At 34.8% G+C, this 24630-nt stretch overlaps 1 protein-coding gene and 2 long non-coding RNA genes across 5 annotated transcripts in view; all 3 read left to right on the top strand.

The window, feature by feature from the left end:
* The first annotated feature begins 727 nt into the window (after positions 1-727).
* On the top strand, positions 728-1433 carry LOC135439123 (uncharacterized). The gene is made up of 3 exons (XR_010437992.1): positions 728-862; positions 932-1074; positions 1142-1433. It is a non-coding gene; the product is annotated as an uncharacterized LOC135439123 (long non-coding RNA).
* Positions 1434-1907: 474 nt separating this feature from the next.
* On the top strand, positions 1908-2619 carry LOC135439140 (uncharacterized). The gene is made up of 3 exons (XR_010437993.1): positions 1908-2051; positions 2110-2245; positions 2313-2619. It is a non-coding gene; the product is annotated as an uncharacterized LOC135439140 (long non-coding RNA).
* Positions 2620-3262: 643 nt separating this feature from the next.
* LOC135439156 (early estrogen-induced gene 1 protein) overlaps positions 3263-24630 on the top strand; it is a 53497-nt gene continuing 32129 nt past the window's right edge. Inside the window, exons 1-2 of one of the 3 annotated variants that reach the window (XM_064697797.1) lie at positions 3263-3314; positions 4228-4298. The gene's annotated coding sequence lies outside the window, so the exon portion shown is untranslated. Of the gene's footprint in view, positions 3315-4212; positions 4299-24630 lie in introns of those variants that run through there. The other 2 variants (XM_064697798.1, XM_064697799.1) reach the window with 2 other exon arrangements.

Below are 24630 nucleotides of genomic sequence, written 5' to 3'. Positions count from 1 at the left end.
TACTTTATTCATCCTTTAACAGTCTTTCTCAAGATGTGCTGCAGCCCCTGCTACTCGTGCTACTGAGAACCCTGCTCTTAGAACCTCTTTAAGAACGAAATCTACACATAAAGTACAACATGTAACACACATTTTATATACATTTGATGTATATGTACTAAAATGTTTGTATATAAATCAAATGTATGCGCATCAATAAATGGGAAAGTCTGCGAAATGTATATTTTTAATTACGTACTGGGAACGAAATTTGGATGCTCGTAATTGCTGAGCTTGTAGATTATTCCTATTATTATTCGTAAATGATAAATTTTAATAAGATTTTTCCAGCAGAGCAATAAAATATGTTAGTCTCATATCAAAGCAGCGCAGGTAAAATAGTAAATGGGATTGACCAAAATATCTTGATATACTAGTCCGATCCGACCGGATATGCAAAGTTACAATTGGAAAGTTATCAAACAGGGAGACTAGTTTGTATTGAAACAGACGGGTCTGACTACATAAACTAGACTGTTGATACAGATTAAGAATATATACACTTTATAAGGTCCTATTACACATTGCATGATAAAGCTATAATCGGTTTAGTGGATATAGAAAACCTGGGTTGGAATTGATGCCTCGCATCGCACCGCTGACAATTTTTTTTGGGCCTGCAGACATGATAGTTATACATTTTTTGGATAAGAAAAATCCTTTCGATTTGATATGTATTAGAAGCAAAGTAGCCTTAGAGCCTCCCAACTCTAATAATTTGGATTATGCTCCTGGTACAGCTCGGAGCTCATTCAATTTTTGAGGCTTGTCCAGTTAATATCTCAGCTTTCTTTCTGTACTTTAATGTGAAGTTTTTGGGAATGTAAGTTTACAACAAAGAAAATATATTTTCTTTTATTAGTTTTAAAAAAAATTTTGTTTACTAAAATAGGTTGAAGTTTTTTCCGTAACAGGAAAACGGCAACCGTGCGTGAAGACCCGTAGCAAAGAAATTAGCTCGATAAGAATTCTGAATGCCAATTGACGGTCGCTTAATTCCCAAAAAACACCTATTTCTGTGAAGTTTTATTCAGGGTAGAAATATTCCTAGCAGAGCTCGTTCCATAGGAGATCTCATTAAAAGCCTTCCTTCCTTCTACAGCCTATTCTATCAACATGTGCTACAAACTCTACCCGTGCTGCGGCGGCGGCGCCTCTCCGTGCTGCTACCCCCCGCGCCTATGTTGCGGCGGATGTGGCCCTTGCAGTGGATCGGGACCTTGCTGTGGCTCCTGTTGCGGGGGCTGCGGACCCTGCTGTGGTGGCTGCGGCCCCTGCTGTTAGAAAGCGTCTTCAGAACGAAATCTAGGTGCACCACATTCAGTACAAAATGCCTCCCGTAAATGTGTTTGTAAATTCTCAGTAATGAATAAAAAAAAAATTATTTATTAAAAGAGATTGTCCTAGGAAGCTGCAACATGTATTAGGAGCTCAAGTGACATAATGAGCCTTTGCGGAGAAGTCGCGTTTTTTATCGTTTTGTTTTTCTGTATTTAAATTTAAATTACAGGAAAGTAAGAGTATCTTCGGCACGTCGATACCCAGATATGTGAGAATATTGAAATTTTTATTTTCAAACAAGAGCCTACTTTTATAGAACCTACTTTTCATATGGCAGCTATGTGATATAGCAGTTCGTTGTTGATAGGATTTTGCATATACACGAGGAGCAAATATGGAAAATAGAGCTGGATCCAAGGCAAGGTCACGTTATTAGCTGCTATAATCGGTGAAAATATGAGTTTTTATAAGCTTGTTAATAATAATCTTCGCTATACATCTAAAGCTTAAGAATATTCTATATCGTAGAAATTCTTCAAAAAGATCGATTGAAAATGTTAATAAAATTATAGAGCTTTGAAAAATAAGAATTAAAGCAGGCTCTGATATATTAATTACAACGATTAGGCCTAGCTACCAGACCCAATACTAGAAAATCTCAATCTTGCTTTTAGGTTTGTCTAGTAAACATATTTGCTTTTTATGTGCATTGTTGTGAATTTTACGGGAATGTGAGTTGTACAAATATTTTAAAAGAAAAGGTATTCAATTCTTTAAATAAAACTACAGGTTGATGTTATTTCTGTAATAAGACGACGAAGATTTCATTGGTTTTGGAGAATTTGAGAAAAAGATCTTTGAAAGCCAATGAACGTTCGCTTAACCCCCAAACAATACCTATGTTCGTGAAGAAGTTCAAATAAAGGTAAGTAAATTCTTTCTAACGGTTCTTCCAGTGGAACTGACGGGCCCTTGGCCCGCACTCTCCGCAGACTCTCATTTTTAACATGTGCTATCCGTGCTATCCGTGATGCGGCCCTTGCGGCGGCTGCTGTTCCCCATGCTGCGGCGGATGCTGCTATCCCTCTTGCCAACCATGCTGGTCGTGCTGTAGTGGTTGTGGACCATGTTGTGGTGGATGTGGACCCTGCTGTTAGAACTTCTTCAGAACGAAACTTAGGTCCTACACAATCTCATTGTACAAAGTAACCAACATAACCAATGTAAATTCATGTATTCCTACACATGCATATGATAACTACATATGTATAAATATATGGAGTAACGTCTGCAATAATATTCGGTTTTGGCGCCATCTTGGTTTTACCGTTCAACTTAAAATACGTACTTACGAAATGGTGTTTGTCTGGGGTTGCACACGCGCCGCTTCAAAAATTATACTGTAGGTGGCGAATATTTACATGGTCCCGCGACCAGACACCCGAGTGTAATAGTGTTAAAACAAATCGATACTAACAATTTCACATTAAGCGCACTTCTAGTTTCCTTTAGCAAATGATTTTTGGCAACCACGTTTTGCTTTTCACCTTACTTTATTGCACTTTGCCAGCCAACTTAATGCCAAGCGTAACAGTGCCATTCTGAGCACGACAGTGCCATTTTGAGTATAATCAGCATTCTAACAGAAAATGTTAAATTTAAGCCTAACAGCCTGCTGGTCAGCATTTGATTAAGCCCAGTATGCAGCGCATGAGTTACATTGCGAATTTTCTATTAAATCACAAACCGATTAAAGTAAATCTTCAGGTGTTCTCTATAGAAGTAAAATTTTATGAGATTAATCTGTTTACTTCTGCATCCCGTGTATTTTTAAATGGGGCCTATGGTACATTCTCACAGTTTAATTACAATCTTAACAGAGTCAGTTGTAACAGGCCCAGTTGAGTATAACATAATGCCCTCATGTCTAAGCACATTAACATAACGTGTTAGCATTAACAATCTTACAAGCGGACGGTGAAGTCGCGTTTTGGGTGCGTTTTAATTTGCATAATGTTTGTGTGTGTGTTGATGCTTAAAAGTTTTAAATAATAAGCATAAATACGATACAACTTAAAACAATCCGAAAATACGCTAATATTTGCATCAGTCAAAATACTGAAATCACTCGCTGATTGGTTGCTGCGTTCGGTCGTGGGTGGCACTTTTCGTGGCTCTATTGTACAATACATTTATATTTCGTGTGCGATTGAAACCAACGCGAAACGCGTTTAATTTAATAAAAGTAGCTGAAACATATTTTAATATAAATGTATGAAAGCGACGCAAGCGTCGCAATAACAAAAACAACTGCTCTCAGAAGCAGTAGCATCGTGTGTACATGTGTTTGTGCCTATGTGTGCGTGTGTGCTTGGGTCTTTTAATGCATGCGTGTGTGTGATGCGTCTTTTCACCACAAAAATGTTAATAAAAGTGCTGAAATTTTGAGAGAAAATTTTACAATAACAAAAAGCTTGCTATAACAATTCAAAGGCTGCAGAAACTGTGTTGAGAGCGCGGTGAGAAGTGCTTTAATGCTTGTTCTCAGTGAAACAGTGACAGATTAAAACAAATGTATACTAAATTTGCAAAATTCTTGTGCTTTTAATTAAAACAATGAAAATTTAGAAAACAAAACGCAACAGCAACAACAACTACAACAATAATACGACGCCCTCTCGTTTATCTATGTATTGGTGAGTGACGGCGCCGTTGATGTTCGATTTTTTTTTTTGTGCTCATTGAGAGAAAATTCGTTCTGCTGTTGTCGCTGCTGTTGTTGTTGGTACTTCTTATCTTATTTTATTTTTGTTGCTTCGCTCAGAAGAAAATTTCTTTAGTTTGTGTTTGCGCGCGTGTTTTAATATTAAAAAAAAAGTTTTTTGTTTCTTTGCCGCACGCCAACAGCTGCTCGTGACGTCGACAACAACATCCACAACGTAAATTGTAATAAATTTGCAATTATAACATTTCGCGAGGTGAGTTTCATTTATTGCTGTATTGTAAAAGATGTTACTTTCTTTTATCCGATTTTAACGAAAACTTGATTGTTCCGGGTGCTGTGCAGTCATCGATTATCGATAAATGTGCTGCTGCAACTAACATTTGTGCAAATCTCACTTAACAGCTGCTGCGAACAGCTGTTTAATCTGCAGGTGTAAGAATTAAAAACTTTTTAAACAGAATTAAGGTGAAAGAAACAAACGTTTGCAGATTAGCTGCATACTTTCCTCGCTGACGATAGCTGATTCTTGGAAATTGTTCAAAGGCAAACAAATATTTTTGCTAGCAAAATGTTGGCTTGCAATTTAAGGTATTCTAAATGGAAGATATTCATTCATAATATTTACGAGAATATTGAACAGTTATTTTCGACAAATGTTTAAATATCGAATCTGACCATTTATTTGCTATGATATTTTAATTTTGATTTTTATCATAGTCTTCCTCTCTGTAAAAGTGCATGGATGCACATGGAGAATATACTCTACAATAATATGTGTATACGTGTGTATGAATGTCTACGCCAGCCTGTTACGTAGACTAGCGCAACTTTGTCATGCCCCTTTAACCCGTTTGTAATGGGTATTGGGCATAAACATGATTTGAATGGCGCTTAAGAGACGAGCGAATGTTCTGTTAGCTATGCCAAAGGTGTATGTATCTGTGTCTGCAAATGTGGTTGTATATGTGTCTGTATTTTGTTGATTATAATTTTGCTTTTATTTTTTGTATCCACATTCTGCGCAATTCAAGTTCAAAGCATTCCGTTCAACCGCTGACAGAAGTTTTCAGCATTCGATTTACTGTTTATGAAAACTACGTAAATAACTAAAAAATATTCCGAGCAAAGAAATTTAGCATAAACTTATGCGTTTTATATGGAGATGTATCTACAATCTATTCAATTCGAGTGAAATTGATTTGAGATTTTGCTTTCTACACATTTTTTGCCTTTTTATTTAGAAATGGTTAAAAAGAAGAAGAAAAAACACAAAAATTTGCAATTTATTTCTTTCGCATTTGTTTCAGACAAACAAAATCTAAAGTGCGAGCTAAATGCGTGGGTTATAATTATTTCAGTCTTATGATAATTGCTTTGTATCGAGTGAATGAGTGGCTTTCAGTTTGGCGATTTGGCTGAAAGGCCCCGAAAGTTTTCAGTCTAGCTGTGTTTCGAAAAAATAATCATAATAGGTAGGTCTATACAAAAGTTAGGCAAAGGCGAATCAAATCAGTCCACTTTAATTTATCTTTTGTTTGTTGTACAGGCTAGAAAAGTATTTAACAAATTTATGCACGTCAATCTGAACTTAATAATAGAAAAGTGCATTTATTTCGAAAGAATTTCCTCCTGGGTACGAACTATAGCTTTTATAGTTAGCCTACAGGGTATTTTGTAGTGTGGCGCACTCTGCTGTTACGTTCTTACATGTTTTTTAAGCAAAACCTTGTTGAACTCGTTCCGCAAGTTCAGTGCTCTTTTCAGTCCCCTCCTCACTCTTTTTCTTTTCACATCTCATTCCTGGCATCTGCCCTGAGAATTGGGCTGTCTGCCTAACAGAACCCCGTCCCTTGCCTATCCCCCCCGACCCCCCTCTCTCTCTCTCTCTCTCCGCTATCTGCATAGAGAGAACTGAGCTTTGTACTCGCAAATGTATCTGTATCTGTATTTCTAGCCGTGTGTCTGTATCTGTATCTGTGACTGCAATTAGGCAAATAAATTGCGCAAGCTGCCGGCCAGGCCTACAAATTGATCTCTTCCGGCCGTAAAAAAGCGACGAGCTGCACGTAACGGTACAAAGGTAAATCTCAGACTAAAGGCCAACCCATTAGCTAAGCACCTGTCAAAGTTCAACTCTCTCTCTCGCTCTCTCGTTGTCCAGGTCACTCAGGATCTCAGAGTCTCTATCTCTCTCTCTTTCCAAGTGCAAATGTTTTTATTCAATTGAATGTATCCTCATTAAATTCAAGCTCAAAATATTCCATTTATACCAACAAAAAAAAAACCCATTCGGGCGCGCAGCTCGCATTAAACTCATTCACACTGATTTGATTACCTTCCGCACTTGGCGACAGTTTCAAATTGAAAAATACATAGATAGACATATGTATATGCATATTTCTAAATATATATATATATGTACATTCATTGTCAACATTGTCAACAATTGAATGCTCATTTCGAGCTCAGCTGCGCAGCCTGCAGCAACAATTCGGGTTGGAGGCCAGCTCTGTGAGGGGGCGCTTTTCTTATTTGTTATTTTTCCAGCCACTTATTTTTATGTGGTTCTAAACTGAAGGCAGACAGCATACTTTACATTGGCCCAAAAGCCAGGGTAAAAATGTCAGCCTGGCTGTGTGTGTGTGTGTGTGTGTGTGTGTGTGTGTGTGTGGGAGGGAGGCTCAAAAATAGCAATTTATTACAGGGTGGGTACAGTAGTCTTTCGTTAATGGGAACTTTCAGATCTTTAAATTGATCAGAACTTTGAATATGCATTTAAAGACTTCACATTTTATTAATATTTACTTTCTGCATTTATATTTATTTTAATAAATAAAAAATTGATTATCAAGCCCATTTTAAAAGGCTTTTACCAATAAAAACTGGAATCGAAGCGTTCTATGTGAATAAATTCTTGTTAGTCTGTCTTGGCAATGCATTATATTCTATTTATTTTGTCATTATTTCCACGAAGAAAACAATATTATGCTTAAGCAGCTGTTTTTTTTTAATAACAAGCAAACGCCTCAAAAAAAATCTGTTTAAATATTTAACTGCAGTATGGTTTAGCTAAAAATAATAAGTGTCTGCTTTAAATAAAACTTAGTGCTCTTAAAAATTAATTAATAAACTAAAAAAACAAAAAACTTGCACAGTTGTTACTGGTAAAATTATTTTATTCAATCAAATTATTAGCTAAGCGACATTCGTAACTGAAATTTAGATTTAATTAGAAATCTATTGAAGTAATTCCTGCAAACGTTCACTGTAATAATAATTTGAATTATTTTACTAGATCCTTGGAAATTGTTCAGAAAAAATAACACTGAAAATGCATTATTTAAAAACAAAAATACTAAAAAACAAAAATAAACAAAGTTTTTTATAAACCCCAAAAACTGACCCATAAAAATTATATAATTAAAAAAGAATATCTAAATTATTATATTTTCTATTTTTTTTTTAATCTTTCTCTTAACAATAAGTAAATTAGAAATTTCGCCCTTGAAAATCAACGCTGTAATCGAAAGTTTCTAATTTGCGAGAGACTACTGTATCTCCTATATAATATCTTCACATTGAACTGTTAAGCAGTTCGAAATTATTTAAAACCTTTCAAATATTCAAAATATATAAATATAAAATAATTATCTTAAATAATAACCATATAACTTAAACTAAAATTGTAAAACTAAACCTAAATCCGTCGTTTGCTCTAAATATTAAATAATTTTCTCAAAATATTAAAACAATATTTATGTATTTGACACAACAACTTTGACTCCCTTTAAAAACTCTTTTTATTTTGATTTTAATTAGTTTTCTTTTGCGTTTATTTTATTTATAGTTTTATTTATCTTTTCCCTTATTTGCTTTTTCGTTAAAATTTAAAATTCCAATTAATTTGTTTTTTGTTGTTTTTGTTACTTTTTGCTTTGATGCTTGAGCAGCCCGATAAAAAAAAAACAGGTTTATTTAAAGCGCCTTTGCTCTATTTAAGTTGAGGGTTTTTCAAGCCCATTTATTAACTTTGTTTGCTATCTTTTGTTTCTTTTTTGTACATATATATTTATTTTCATTAGCAACCGAAGCTAATTTGCATGCGAAACACATTTGTTGTGGTGCATAAACAAAGATTTACTAAATATCATTTGTTGATTTTTATTAGCCAAGGTCGTTTTTGGGATGCGTGGCTTATCAGCCAGCTGGGCGGCTCTTATCGCTGTGGAGGCGCCTTATCTACGGTCTACTTTCTATTCGGTGGATAGCTTCAAATTGTTGAATAGTGTGTGTAACTTTTTATGTTTGTTTGAAATTGTTTTAGGAACAATTATCAACACGTCGCGTTATCTATTGTTCGTCTTTATCACAGGGGAACTGCAATAAATTTAATGGTCTAATTGGTTTCAGGGCCTTTTTTATTGCACTTGTTCGATTTCAAGTTCTCTAATGCCATTTTCCAGGCAAACTCTTATCGGCTTGTACCACATAGTGGAAAAGCGTCGGAGAAGGGGAGGGCCTCCTCTTCAAACGGCAATTGGTTCTTGGAAATTGTTTAATGGCAAATTGTTTTTAATGACAAGAACTTGGAGATAAGGTATTTTTAGCAAGGCTTACTAAATGATACTATCGTAAATGGGGTATTTACATTTGTTATAAAAAGTATTTCTGACATTAATTGCAAGCTTCAAATAATAATATTAATAATATAATGAATATGCTTGTATTTCAAATATCACGGGACACGTCTTTACTTTCTTTCAATTCATTGAAGAACAAAGATTAATTTTAAGTGTTCTATTATATGTCACATAATTGTCTTACATAGTAAAAACAAATTCTGTATTAAAAAAATTTGATTAAAAGATTATTATATATTTATTCATAATATTTGAATATTATTTGATTAAACTAAAAAGATGATTTTAAGTTTATTACATTTAATAACTTCTAATAAGTAAAGGAAAATATACTTAAGTATATAAAGGGCAAAAAAAATAGATATACATAAGTATATTACTTTTAATTTTCCTCATGGTACTTTATGTGAATATGCCCCCATATATCAATGTATGACAGTCAAAGAAGACACACACACACACACTCTGTCACTCCCCCTCACTCACACACACACACACACACACGCACACACTATCAGTCAAGCGTAAAGCACCAACAAACAGGCCAAAGAATTCGCTTTACTTTTTTTTATCAGCAAGGGGCTAAAAATTAAAAACAACAACAACAACAACGTAAAGTTGTCATCATACGAAAAAATGAATGAAAAGCAGGCATCGTAAAAGGAATGGGCAAAGCGAAAGAGAAAGGCAGAAGGGTGGAAAAGAGAAAGAGAGCGAGGGAGAGAGGGATGACATACAGCGAAGGCGGCTGTCAAGTAAACGACTCGCCGGAGAGAATGGTGACTAAAGTGGAGAGTGGAGAATGGAGACTGTTTGAGCCCACGCCTTGTAGTGCTGTGTAAATGCTTTAGATTAAGCGCCGCACCTCACCTCACCCCACAGCTGCCTTTCAAAGTTCAGCGCCCCTGAAGCCTGGGCTGGGGCAAATGTGCGCGTGCCATGATGTAGATTTTAAGACGTGTTACGAAAAGCTGTTGCAACTAAAATTTGACCCACAAAGCAGGCCCAATTGATTTTTTGTAGCCCGTAGCCCTAAGCCCTAAGCCCTAAGCCCTAGCCCAATGCTCGGTCACACACATGACGCGTGCCCCGTGAAGAAGAGGAACAGAACACACACGGGTCCATAGGTAACACCTGTCCGACAGGGGGAAACAAGCGATGCATGTCGCCCCTACCCCCTTCAAATGTATTTGGGAATATGGAAAGCGAGACACGACTCTGGTTCCGAGAAAATTACGGTGGACGCGTGCACGGCACGCGTCCAAAACAAACTAATTTGTTTTTTCCATACCCTGTAGCCATTTGAAATGGGCTAAAGGTGTATACGCGATATGTGCGGGTATATGTTACAGCTAGTTGGAGGAGTGATAGAGCGTATTTATTCTTAATCTAAAGGACTTAAACCTATTTAAGTCTGCAACAATTTGTTGTTTGCTCTGATTCAATAAAAATCGTTTAGTTTAAATAGTTCAGAAATATTTAAGATTTTAATTTTGAACCTGTAAATGCACGATACTAAAAACTCAATATACAAATTAGTAAATTAAACAAAGATATGTTTCACTTGAACTTGATTATAGGGTATCCTTTAGTCTGCCGCCTAATGAAATCTTTTTTGTTTTGAACATTGAAAAGTAACTGTAAAATCAATATTTTCCACCCCGTCCTCCGCCAGCGAGCTGGTAGAAAACCAGTGACTTGTCCCGGCCAAAAGTACCTCCAGCAAAAATATAACGCTCATGCGGAAGTCGGAAACGCTTTTCACATGCCAAAGATGATGTAAACTGGGCCCAAGTATGCGTTATACGAAAAGTGTGTGTGAGTTAATGATGATGATGATGATGTTGACAGAGGCAAGCAAAATATGTGTGGAAATTCAGATTGATGGGAAGTAAGCAGTTGAAATGAATGAAAGATTATCAACATACGATATTAGGAAAATAGTGAAGGCTTGTGAACTTTGTGCTTAGGAATTAATCGTACAACCTGCTGTGCCTAAGTCCCATCCATTATAATTAGTCTGGGAGAAAGACATACAGTTTTCCTTAGATAAGGTTTATACTATAAAGTATCTACTGCTAGAGTTATTAATAGAAATATTTCAAATATAGGTAATAAACAATATACATATTTAAGAAATTCAATTTTTCCGAGTTCACGCTGAGAAAAAGTCACATTCCCGTAAAACTGTTACTGTCACAGTAATTCTAACAGCAAACCCAACAGTGTGCTGTTAACAACATTCAAGCTCGCTGTCTACGTGCAGAGGTCACGGCGCTGCTGTAGCTGCTGTTGTTGTTAATAGTTATATGCATACATTTTACATACAACAACTGAGCGCTGGCGACATTGCGACGTCATTTAGAAGACGTCACTGGGTCGCAGACTTTGCTGTATAAGTATGTCCATATAACTGTATGCGTGTGTGTAGTTGTTGGGGCTTGCCGTTAATGAGGCGACGCTTGTAGCAACAACAACAATACGTATGGCAAAACACAATAGCAAAGCAGCCGCGCTGCTTGTTGCCCTCTCTCTCTTTCTCTCGCTCTCGCTGTGTATAAGACTTTTGCCGTTTTAAATGTGAGAGAATATTCGTTTGTCTTCTATTTCGCTGTTGTTGGGGGCACTCGGAAACAAGTTCCGCCTGCTGCTGCCTTTTGGTGCGCTTTTGTTGTTGCTTCTGTGGCAAATGTTTAGCGGTTCTTTTTTCCGCTTTGTTGCAGCAGCTGCTTCTAGTTTTGGAGGTTATTCTTCTATTGCCCAATAATTATTTCTTGAAGCGTTAAAAAGTAAACACGGCAACAAATTTTTGCGCTATTTCAATTTGAATTGCGCAAATGGCTTTTCCTGTATTTAACATATTTATGTTGTTGGAAATTCCCATGTAAATTGCTTTACATTTTACATACGATCATCGACGGCCAGCGATGAGGTTAATCTTTGAGAGAGAAAAAACCTCACTTGACCAATTGGCTCCGGCGACTGTTTTTTTATTATTTATTTATTTATTCGTTTATTTTTGACCTGGCAGCTAATCAAAATTACCCAACCGGTCAACAGACCGCAAAATTAAATAAATAAAAAAAAAAAAGTAAAAAACTGTGTCGAATATAAACATTTAAAAATTTGCATATTTATAAACTCAGTAACTTTAAAACCCTTTTACTTAAAAATAACTTTGTTTTGGAATTACGGTTGAAATCGCAATTAAAAACTCGGCTAATCGCTTGACGAGAAAAATCTGGTTCGGTTCTACAAAACTGTATATCATTTATAATTATTTTCTTATTTTTACGATTAAAATGGGCTTAAAATAGAAATTAAAATTTTTTTCTGTGCACATTCTGCCTGTTGCTGCCAAGAGGGCGAGAGAGGGCGACCCTCTAGGTGAGTGTCGTGGAGCTGTCATCTGATATTGCATGCATTTCATACATTTTCGTGTTGTATTTCTTCCTCCTCTTCTACTGCCAGTTTAGGTGGTTGTGTAGGGTGCAGGGGCAGGGAAAGCGAAGGGGCGTGACAACGACAAGTGCAGTAGAGTTTGCGCAAAGATGAGAGTTTGTATATAAGAGTACATACGCTTTTCAAATAGGGCTGCTCATGAACTATGTGAGATAAAGTAGCTAGAAAAATAGAGTTGAATTTATATTTAAAGCATTTAAAATTAAAAATAAACTTTAAATAATTGTGTTCCCAATTAATTGCTATGCTCATTATTATTTTCTCCAAGCACATTCTTTAGGTTTTAATTAAAAAGTTAATTACGGGCTGCCAGATTGGTTATTAAAAAGCAAATTCAAGTATTTTAGTCAGGTCAACTCAATTCTTATTAAATTTATGAAATTAATTGATTTGCCTCTCTCTGGCCAATCACATTTTCTCAATCTTAGATTCATAAATAGGTTATTAATAACCTAAAAATATGCGTGGATTATTAATGGTTGTTTTCTTAGCCTCTTTAGTTATTCTTTAAATCTATTTTGAACGTATTAAAAAAATAATTATCTGATGAAAATGAAGTCTGTCTTCCATTTAAAATTGAAATATCGATCAAAAATATCGACATTTATTTTTAAAAATTATTAATGTTCGTAAAAAGTAATCCATCTTATTGATAACAGATAAAATAATGAAAAACATTTATGTTTTGCAATTTGTTCAAATGAAATTCAAGGAACACCCCTCGCTCATAAGCTTTTATGCAACTCAAGGACGTTGTGCTGCATATTCTACACATAAGTATATACAGTGTGTCGTAGAAGTATGTGCACAACGCTGATATTCCGAGTATTTGCTTGGTTTGCTTGACTTAAACTGGTTGCTTGGTTGGCTGGTTGGTTGGTTGGTTATGAAGGGACTTTGCTTCGCTCTGTGTCTTTTAATTAAGTTCTGCCACTGACTGCCACAGTGAGTGGGGCATTTGGTTCTCATTGGGGCGTGCTGCCGAGTTGTTAGCTATGCTTAAGGGCTTAAGTGGCTGTTGATTCGGAAATCAGCGCTGAAAGTAATGAGTTTTTGAAACGGGTATAACCTAAATTGTGAAATAAAGAACAATGCATTTGCTAAGAGAATGACTTAACTGCTTAAAGAGACCAGTTTTGGTATTAAGTAAATTCTAGAGTTTCTATTTACGTCTCTGTTTTTTGTTATTGTTACAAAAAATAGTAAAAAATAGGCCTTTTTAAGCTTTCTAGCGCATTCCATTTCATCAAAATTTCTGGGAATGCCCTTTATCTAACACTAACTTGGACATCAGTTAATATAAGATGTAAATATACAACATACTCTTGGTAATTTTATATTTGTGCTAAAGAAATCCTATGAATAAGAGACTTAAGTTAAATCAGATGTGAAAAGATATAATATTATTAATGTTAATACTATAGATGCAAACACTTTCCCGTTAGTACACGTCATAAAACTAGGTTTTTAAGTTTTATTTGTATATAAATTATGTAAAACTAATTTACTTAGCAAATCTCTTGTGATTCATTTTAAAGTGTAGATCAGTACAGAATACCATGAATGTTATTAGGGGCTAGGGGAATTCCCCTAGTGCAGCAACATTAAAATTTCTTGTTGTGGCCAGCCCTGGGAATACCCTTAATTATATCCACCATAACTTAATTGTGATGATAATGAATCAACAATCAACTCTGCAAGTCATCTTCCTCCTCTCTCTCTCTTCTCGCCCCCGAGAGACTAAAAACCTGTTGCGGTTCTTAAGTGACCAGGCGAAAGATGTCTTCGTACTGGCTGGTCTACAGCTTCACGCTCTCCGCCCCCTTCCGCCCGAGGCGCAGCTACTGTAATTCAATCACTTTTCACGCTCGCTCACCGCACTCGAAGCACTCTCAAGTATCCGCAACTCGTTTGGGAGTTGGAGCTTTACCTGTACCCAAAGTTGTTCGTGCTTTTTGTAATTTAAACGCATTTGGACTTTGATTAGATACAAAGTTAATTCCGAGCTGCGGCTACTGTGGAATTTATGGACTTATGGGCTATTGCGAATTCGGATAAAAAGTTATTAATTAATGTACGGCTGGGGTTAAGGGCCTTCCGGTAAGCAAAATGCCTGCACTCGCTGCTCTCAACACTTTCAACTCAATTTCAGTTGCGTGTCAAGTCATTTGCCATGCTGGTCGCGTATAAATTTGCCAAAAAAAAAGAAGTAGGAAAATAGAGCGAATGTAAAGTGTGTTAGCTTTGCGACTTAAAATTGTGCAAGACAGACTATTTGGGTTACACATGGGTTTCAGTTGTCACGAAACTGTTACTCGAAAGGTGTCTTTAAACATGTTATTAATTTCTGTGGAAACATGCGAGAACGACACCTAAAATGGGTTAACATATAAAAGGAAAAATAAACTCGTTATGTTCTCGTTTCTTCCATTTGAAACACTTTTAAAATATTTGTTTAAAAATATTTCCTAAATCTTAAGATACTTTAGCTCAGCATTGAAAATACTCCCCAAGAATAACGCATTGAAATATTTTTACGATCGAAGATTTTCATTGAGGTACTCAATGACAGCTCCCCCAACTCTAAAATATTTGATTATATTTATACAGTCATAAATAACGTGTTAATCATTGCATTAGGTAAAATACAAGATTATGAACAGAAATTCTCTATCAGCTATTTTCGAAGCGCCCTTGAAACAAACTAACTCAAACTAAAATATGTCGAAATGATAAACTCCTTAAAATAGAAATCCAAACACACAAAATTACCCAAAACAAAAACTTAAACGAACGGAAACCTGAACAATGCCTCCTTTTGTAACCAGTGCGAGAAATCCAAGTCAGGGCCAAGGTTTCCGCTTGGTATGCATGCCGAGCAGCCGAACCGCCAAGCCAAGCCGTCAGCCGACGACATTCTTTAATCACTTTTTTTTTCTTTTCAAAAGCAGCACTATATAAAATGCACAAATTTTAAAATGCTGGACAAGTTCGACGGGTAAATAAACGCATGAGTATCCCAGAGCGCGAAGAAGAGGGGCGGAAAAAAGCAACAACTGGGTTTTTCTGTAGCCTCCAATTGCAGTTGCAGTAACCTTCAGGCCCGGGTCCAGCTTCAATGCCGTCAACAGTTCCAGTTGCAGTTGCAATTGCGACCCAGTTTCGACAGCTGTCGCCTCTCGCCCCCTCCCGCCAGACCGCTTCCAATTCCGATTTCAATTGTCTAACGTGGGAATGTCGCTCAACTAAAATAAAAATTGGTTAAAAGCAAAAACTAAACTTAACTTGTCGCCGTCATCGGCAAATTTTCAAATTAAAGCACTTCCGCATTTTGTACGCCTGGCGGATATAAAATATATATTAAAAAAAAAGGGGGCCCCTACTTCTAGTAGACGATTAGACCGACCGGGGCGACGTTTAAGTGGGGGCTTATTTCCAAAGCCGGAAAACATTTGCTGATGAGCCAGTTCAGCTCGTTGTTGCTGCTCTGCAAACAAATCGAAAACTAAGTGAGTGAAATCTTTAAAAGTTGTCTTATGGACTAGCAGATACCCTGTAAATTAGCGAAAAAGGAATTGGTGAATATTCAATTTAATTTGAAATCGTTTAACAGTCAATTAACAAAGAGTTAAAAAAAAATGATATGTAATTCGTTTCTTATATCTGGAAAATAGAATTTTTAAAAATTATAATTTTCATATATTTATTTAGAAATTTTTCACATATTCCCCAACAAGTATTCAGAGCGCCAAGGTCCGCATTTACAGGGTATCTCATGCTGTGCATTATTATTAGTCGCTTATAACCCACAATTTGCGCGTTGGCGTTATTATTTATTTATGCACATTTTGCATAGTTTTCCTGCTAATTATTTGCAGCTGAACCCAGAATAGAATAGGAGTTGAAAAATAGAAACCACCCACTGTTTGCCCGCCTGGCGGGGGTGCGACCAACTGTTATGGGCATTCATCAAAAGTTGAGTCAGTTTTAGCCACTTGCATTATATATGAGTTCTTGAGAAATAATTGCAGCAGTTTTGTATAGCCTGCGGGCGCGGGCAGGCGGTCAATGCAAAGGGTAAAATTTTTCGAAGAGGCTTGCAAAAATGGCCAGGCAAAGATTTAATTATTTAATTTTAGCTTGCGGCAGTCAGGGAAAAAAACAAGATTTCAAATGAATTCAGTTTTGTTGAAATATGAAATATTAATTATTTCTAAACATATTGCAATTATAATGAAAAATCAAAAAACATCAAATAAAAAATACAACAAAACTAAATAGAAACAAAGTTTAATTTAAATTAATATATAAAGTCATTATTAATAAATATGGTTTGACTAAAATAAAAACATTTTAATACAATAAACATATTGATACCTTAATTAAATAACTTAAATGACAGTAAATTAACAATTTTATTGAAATTAAATATAAAAACAATTGATATATTGTTTTAAGATAAATAGAAGAATAGTCAAATAAATATTAAAAACATAAAAAAATTATAAATAAAACGAATTCTTTTATAATTTATGTCGTAAATAAACTACAGCTAAATATTCAAAGAATTCTTTTTTACTTTGCTCAAGTTATCTTTTAAATCTGATGAATATAGTATTTTTATAGTGTTTATTCGACTTTCAAAGAGATTCTTTTTGATTTCAAATTGTTTAGCTTCTGTGTAAATTAGGCAATTCAAGCGGATGTCTGCCCCAACTCTTACTATCCCCTCCGAGGGTCGTAAATAAATCCATTAGTTACTGCAATGACCTTGCGCTAACCAAAACCAGAAAAGAGAAAAAAAATACCCCATCCAAAAAACAAAAAAAAACACATCTCTCAGCACCAATTCGCATTCAAATAAATGAAATTAAATGGCCAAGTGTACGAGTTGTTATTTGGCCCAACACACGCGCCCCATGATAGCCAACGCCCCAAATACAGACACAAGAACGGCAACAACAACAACAACAACAACAACAACAACAACAAAAACAACAACGATAACTGTTTAGGCAAATTAATCAAACGAGTGCAGCAAACAAGTTGACGACAAACTTTTAGCACAAATATAAACAAACGAGCTGAGCCAGAGACACAACAATTTGGCGCAAAATGACAGAATTGTCAACAAAATTACAGAAATTAACGCCGAAAACGAGAAGCGACTCGGCAAAAGCCAAGTTTGTGGCCGCCCCGCCCCCCGCCCACGTCGCGAGTTGGCCTAATGGCGGCGCCCAAAACCTGACAGCCTGACAGGGTAGCTAAAGTGTTAGGTGAATTAGTTTCAGGCATTTCACATATTTGCTTATAATTTATTATGATGTCAGTTTTACTGAAAAAGTTTCCTGGCCTGAAACAGACAGTTCAATTAATGAGGTGCTTTATCAGCTTTTCCACAGTTCGAAGGAAAATATGCTAATATGAGAAAATATGCAACTGTGGAGTGCAAAAGGAGTGAGCGGAAGGGTTTAATAAATGTACACTGTATGAAGGTACATATGTGACCTATCTTAAATTTTAAAAATTAAAAAATAAGATGGAAAAAGTCGAATTGACAAATGACAAATTAAACTATCGTCTAAAAAATTATACATTTTAATCTTTCGAAACCCCTTATGAATATATAAAAAAATTTTGAAAATATAGTTTTTATATAGAAACTACGTAGTATTTAGTATTTAGTATTGGATTGTCCAATTCTCAGATTTTTATGTAAACATATCTATTACTTTTAAAAGCATTGTAGACTTGGCATATCTAAATTTAAATAAAGCCGAATTTCGACTTACAGCTGAAAAGTTGGCTACGTTCTAAATATGACGAACAGGTTTTGAAAAAAATTTTTTTTTTAACATTTATAAAGAATAAAAATAAAACTGTTTATCTCTTAAATATTTAGATTTGATTAGATAATATAACTTAACATTTTTTGGTCTTTTTGAGAGCCGAATTTCATTTACATCTTTGCTGATAAAGCGAAATAAAAACGAACTGGTTTTCAATTTTTAACTGGTTTCTTGCTTAGCTGATTATCTAAAGATTTATTGAGAAAAAAAATTATTTTCGCTTCTTAGAATATTTTTGCTTAAATTTCATTCTTACATCCAAATCAAATGTTTGTGACAAATACCAATTAAAATGCCAATATGCTCATCAATATTACATGTAATTTACATTGATAATTACTCGCCTTAACACTCGTCCAATCACCTCGTCACTCAACAATCGCAAATGACAGCGTTTTAATATGCCAGGCAACAACCTGTCAGCCCAACTCAAAGCTGTTCCAATGGTTACAGGAATTGAAAAAAAAAATAGAAAATTATATTAACGCTTGAGAGACGCTTCAAGTGCAGGCGCTGACTTTTTACAATGCAGCATAAATAATTTGGCATAAATTAAATCAACATAAATTGGTACATTTTGAGTGCAAGCATAGCTAAATGTCTATTAATCAACAGGTATTTGAAAACCGACTAGTTTTGGGTGTTTTTTAGGTTTGAGTTATAGGTCTTTTGCTTTGAATGCTCCATTATAATTACCAGAAATATACATCTCTTAACTAGATATTGTGTCTACATATTAACCACACACTTTTATTATTAAAGCAAGTAAAGGAGCTCTAGTCGTTAGTGATCGACTAGAAGATACCCTGAACCTTCTTCTACCAACACCAACTGCAGCAATGCAGCCCATAGAGCAATGGGTTTTATATACTATTTTAGAAGCTACATGTAAAATTTGGGTTTCAAGCAATCAAATTCAAGGAAATTTGCTCAAAAAATACGAATTCGATATTGATTTTTATCGACTGCTTGGAAATGAGGCAAATTATCGACTATGGGAAACAAACTCGTACTTCGCGGGCCAACGGGCACTGGGAGGACCTACATGCAAGGCCTTGCATTCATACATACGGACGGACGGATAGGCGGATTTGGTTAGATTGACTCAAATATTGATGCTGATCTATAATATATATACCTTATGGGCTCGGATATGCTTCCTTCTGCCTGTTACATACATTTGCTAAAAACCATTATACCCTTTATACACATTTGCAATGGGCTCAGGCTATACAAAATAATATATACATAGAATTTTCTTCTATTTTTATATTTTTTCTTTATTGTTTATACAATTAAAAAAATATATATATTTAAGGTATAAATTTTTATAATTATTGGAAAATAGCTATTATATTTGTATTATATCTATTCTCTTTAGGCTCTTATGTTCACATAGTTATGACACTAATATAATTTCGACATCATCTTCAAAGTATATTGTCCAACAAATAAACTTGACTTTACTTAAATAAATATTTGTAGACAAATTTGATTCTCTTGCGCAGACGATTTGTCACTGAGTAAACAGCAAAAATAGAACATTAGGCGACTGCGACTGCCTAATGCATTCGTTGTTGACTTCCGTGTGGCTTACATGGAGGCAATCCAAAATTCCAGCGCCTTTAATTGATATTGGCTTTCAATAAGCACACACACACGCGCACACAACCCACACACAAACAATTAAGACCCAAATCCGAGCACATTCCCCCCGCCCCCAGTTCCTGTTGCATGGGGAATGGGGAATGGAAATTCTTGCAACTGTGTCATAAATTCAATTTCGAACTTTGTCGTTTCATTTTGTGTTTTTTTCTTTGTGAAATTTATTATGATGTCAGAGTTTCTAAATTTACACGCGGCGCATCTTTTGAGGCATTACTTTTCCAGAAATTAAGATGATTTTTCCAGCGTCTGGTTTAATCACGTGCCAGTTAAGTGCAGAGAATGTGGAATCGATGTGTGTGTGGGTTTCATTTTCATTAGCGAAATCTGAAGGCAGAACAAGTTTTGTGTCTGTAAATGTGAGCTGATTTCTTCTGCTCTTCTTGAAGTGAAAATTGTAGAAAGCTGAAGTACAAAAAAGAAATAAACTTGAAACAATTGTCAGCCAAATGGCAAAAATGGCAATTAATTTGTGGCAGATTAAAAGCCGACAAGACAATTTCATTTTGAACGTATCAATGTGTTGTCTGCCTCGCAGGGGCAGCAGAGTGTGGTAAAATTAATTTGAAATACTTTCATTTGAGCAAGAGATTTGCGTTATTTAAAGCTCATAACTTTTAGGCATTCCAAAGTGTACATAGTAGGATAAAACACATACATACTTTTAGAGACCAGCTCTCTGCCTGAACATATTATCCCCACTTTACTTCACACCTCAATTTTCTAAAAGTACATTTTTAGCATGTATCAAGATCATAATTTTTTGTGTTTATTTTTCTTTTTATTATTCTATTTTTACATTACCTTTGTGAATGACAGTCAAAAATTGCCTTGCACTAAATTTTACCGCCCAATTCTATTGTTCAATCGCACAATACTCAAAGCCCACAATAATGTTACTATTGTTGTATTTCCTTATGGTTATTATTATCTTTGTTATTATTATCTGTCCAATAATATATTTTGAAATTTTTATATTGTTGTATTCAGCCGCTTGTTTGTTTGCCGTTTTTTTTTATATTTTTTATGTCAGCGTCGATTTCTGGCACCGATTTTAGTGCAAAACATTTTTACAATTACCCGCCCCCGTCTCCGCTCTACTCGCGACCTCATAAACTGTAATCGCAAATATTTGCTGAGCTAATGATACAATTTTTTGCATGTCTTCACAGTATTTTTTCGTTCAATGCAATTTGCGCAAAAAAATTGTAACTACAAAATGTTGAGACAGCGAATTGTGCAATTTTTCAACTAAAGCGAACTTAACAACAATGTTGATAATAAGTGTAGCGAAATTGGGTTTTGAGTTCACATTCCTGAAATATAATAGCTTTAAGGGTGGCTCCCAAAGGTATTGAGTAGAAAACAATGTTAAAGGTAATTTTTTTATTGACTGAAAAGAAAACAAAGGAAACACAAATTGTGACAACTTAATATTTAATGAAACAAGTGTCGGGCTTCAATTAAAATTTAATTTCTTGTACTACTTAATTTACATTTCCATATTTACATTTACTTTCATGTTATTAAATTACGCAAATTCATTTTTTGGAGTTTAATATTATTAAATATTGGTTGAATCTGAAAATTTATTATTTATTAAATCCAGGCAACTTTTTGTAACTTAACTAAAATGCGCACTCACAATTGTATATGAAAAGTTTCTTTGCCTGCAGGCTCTTTGGATTAAATAAATTAAAAGCGACAAACCCCCAAAACGATTCCAGTTCCATATCATTTTATAAATTAATGTAGTTTTTTTTTATCACATTGTTTAAGGGAAGCCAACCAATTCATGAATACACAAATAAATTAAAATGATAGAAAAAATAATATGAAACTGTTTATAAAAAGATCAAAACGGCTTTTTATTAACACCAACTTTTTGGACTTTGTATTAAAGCTTATATTTATTTTAATGAGCTTAACTTTTTTCGCAAAATATTTTATTACCAATATAGTACGTATATCTTCAACATGTCAAAAACTTAATACCCTTGTAGACATTTACTTTACGGTTTTGCATATATAAAAGAACAGTGAAGCTCGTAAACCAATCGTTCCTATGACAGCTATATAGGCAGCTGTATAAATATAGTGATTCGATGTTGAATTTGCAGAATTATGTTCAATTTTTTTCTGTACAAGAACCTATGATATAGCGGTCCGATCCGCATAAAAACAGACGAACAGACTGGCATGGCTATATCAACTCGACAGTTGATGCTGATCTTAAATATATATACTTTATGGGGTCGGAGATGTCTCCTTTTATACGTTACTCATATCATGCCAGAATTATTATATTCTCTACAAGGTAATCTTCAGATCGAAAGATGTTTCGCTGAAAGCCTTTGTTTGATTTGCGTAAACGGTTAAAAATCAATGTTTGTGAACGCAAGTTCGTGGAATTTCCTGTGCACCCTTCACATTTTCGATGCGTGCGATCGTTTAGGCAGGCAAGCTGCAGCATATTTGCACAGTTGCTAATAAATATTTGTTTATTGCGCGTTAACTTTATATTTAGTTATTATTTTTTTGTGTTTCTTTTAGCATTAAAGCCCAGCAGACTGTTAATTTTAAAAGCAAAGTTCAATAACTTGGCAAAGTAGCGCTCCACGACTTCCGCGGCACTCAAGTGCCCATTAGTTCAGTTCAATTTGACTGCTCCTCGGCTCAATTATCTTTCCGCTGTTTTTTTTTTTTTTTTATATATATTTTTTTGTTATTATTTTTGGAGCCTATGTTGTGCATCAATCATGTCCATGTCCATATCCCACTTCAGTTGGATTTCTTTTGCTGTCCCAAGTAAATTCCGTGGCCATGGGCCATGTAATATATTCATTATCGTTCATTATCAAGGTGCTTGCATTACGTCTTCATTTTGTTTCTTGTCTTTACCTATTGTACACTGTGTTTTGTGTTATGCTTTATCTACTTTTTTTTTTTAGTTTTGTTTTTACTGTTGCCCATTTTCAAGTGCAAGTTGAAGACAGCGTCATAAATATAAATTATTTGAAAATTTTCTTCAGTCCATTTGTACCTATTAAATAGTTATGAATGTGTCTGTGTGAGAAGTACTTTAGATAAGTCGCTTGTCAATGATTATTAATCAATTGGTTTTTTGTCATAAAACAAAAGAAAAATTGAAACAAAGTAGATGTACCTGCTATTTTAAAGATATATGTTTATATATTAAGCTGACAGTTTCATATTTTTAGGTATATTTATGAATATTTCTTTGAAAATTCAATTTTTTCTCAAAAGGAAAACAGAGTTCAAAGGTTATACAAGCGAAACTTATCTTTGGCTTTAAATGAGCAAAATGGACGGAAAATTTGACTTTAAATTCATTTTCAATTGGTGGAAAGCTAAAGGAAAAAACGAACATCTGGCAAAGCTGTATATAATACGCGAGTATATTAATTTAAATCTAAAAGATTGAGGTAATCTACCTCCTTTATTAAAAAAAAACCTTATAATCAACACGAATTTATTCCACTTAAATTACAATGGGCTGATGTTGGAATCAGTTCAATTGTCAAACCAAAGCGAAGTTCTGTAGCAATCAAATGTTTTATCATATTTAGACCTAGCTATTAATAACCTTTTTCTATTGTAATCTAAAACATTTTCAATTTATAATTCTTTGCATTTTGCCACTTCATAATTCCCAATTGAAATCATTTTGTTCGTCTCCATGTTAATTCTAAATGCTTTTTCGCCTTTTCCCCAATTTAACATTAGCTAAACTCGATTGCACAATTTCCAAAAATTACATAACGAAATAATAACATTAAGAAAAAAGCATAACGTAACTTTCGAATGTAAAACAAATACGAAATGCAAGTATTACAAAAAAATAAATCACGACTGCCTTGAGGGGTTAGACAGCCTCCAGAGGCCTTTGTCTAATTACTGGGCGTTTAGCTAAAACAGAAATAAAAATAAAAAAAACAAAACTTTTACTCGTGCTACAAAAGACTGCACAATAGATCATTAATAAACCCATTGCGATGCGATGCAAACCAAAACGTCTGCGACTGATTTATGGCGAAATCTTGACACACTTACTGTGCCTGAAAAGTCGCCCACACACACACACACACACACACACACACACTCACACTCACATACACATCACACATTTACAACAGTCCAATCAAAATCATTTTAGTCGCATCACTTGATATCACAAATTTCAGCTTTTATATCAAATTCAATTGCAAAGTAGAAAAAAATGAGAAAAAAAATTGAAATCAAGCAAAAACTATTGCGAAATGCAGCAAATGATTGACAACAAACAGACTGTAACTGGTTATGTCATATTGGGCATATATATGTCAAGTGGGGCAGCTCAAGTATCTTTCTCTCCCTCTCTCTCTCTCTCTCGCTCGCTCCGAAAAGCCACCCAAAGTGCCGGCTAGTTTGCTTAGATACAGCCACAATTAGCCTGGACACGAGCCGAGATTAAGCATACGCCATGTGCGTCGCCTGCTGCCATTGGAACTGCCAACAACAACAACAACAAAACTCAACTTTGGCTCGAGGCTGGCTCGTGACGCAATTAGAATTTATCGCGTTTTGTGTCGTGTTGCCAAGCTGACGCCGTGTTTAAAACTCGGTTTTATTGAGTTATATATATATATATATATGTGGCTTGCATAAGTCAGCCATATACTAAATACTATATAGTATACGGATGTAACCGTGTGCGTGTGTGTGTATGTGTTCGATTAAACATTACGACACACAAGTTGCGCATGTTTTTATTTTAGTATATGTTTGTATATTAAATATACCCTGTAATATATCAACAACAACAAATGTATGGTTACCATAAAATATATTTATTTCATACGTTAAAAGCATAATTGAGCTAATATTTTCAAAAAACTGATTATAGCTTTATTTAACTTACATTTGAGCATTTATCTTACATTTTATTTATCATCTGTATATAAATATT

This window comes from Drosophila montana, unplaced genomic scaffold (assembly GCF_035044405.1).
Source record: "Drosophila montana isolate Dmon_TW-CO22-7 unplaced genomic scaffold, ASM3504440v1 contig_402_1, whole genome shotgun sequence".
Taxonomy (NCBI): Eukaryota; Metazoa; Arthropoda; class Insecta; order Diptera; family Drosophilidae; genus Drosophila; species Drosophila montana.
The sequence above is the reverse complement of the archived record's forward strand: the minus strand, read 5'-3'. Positions and strand labels throughout refer to the sequence as shown.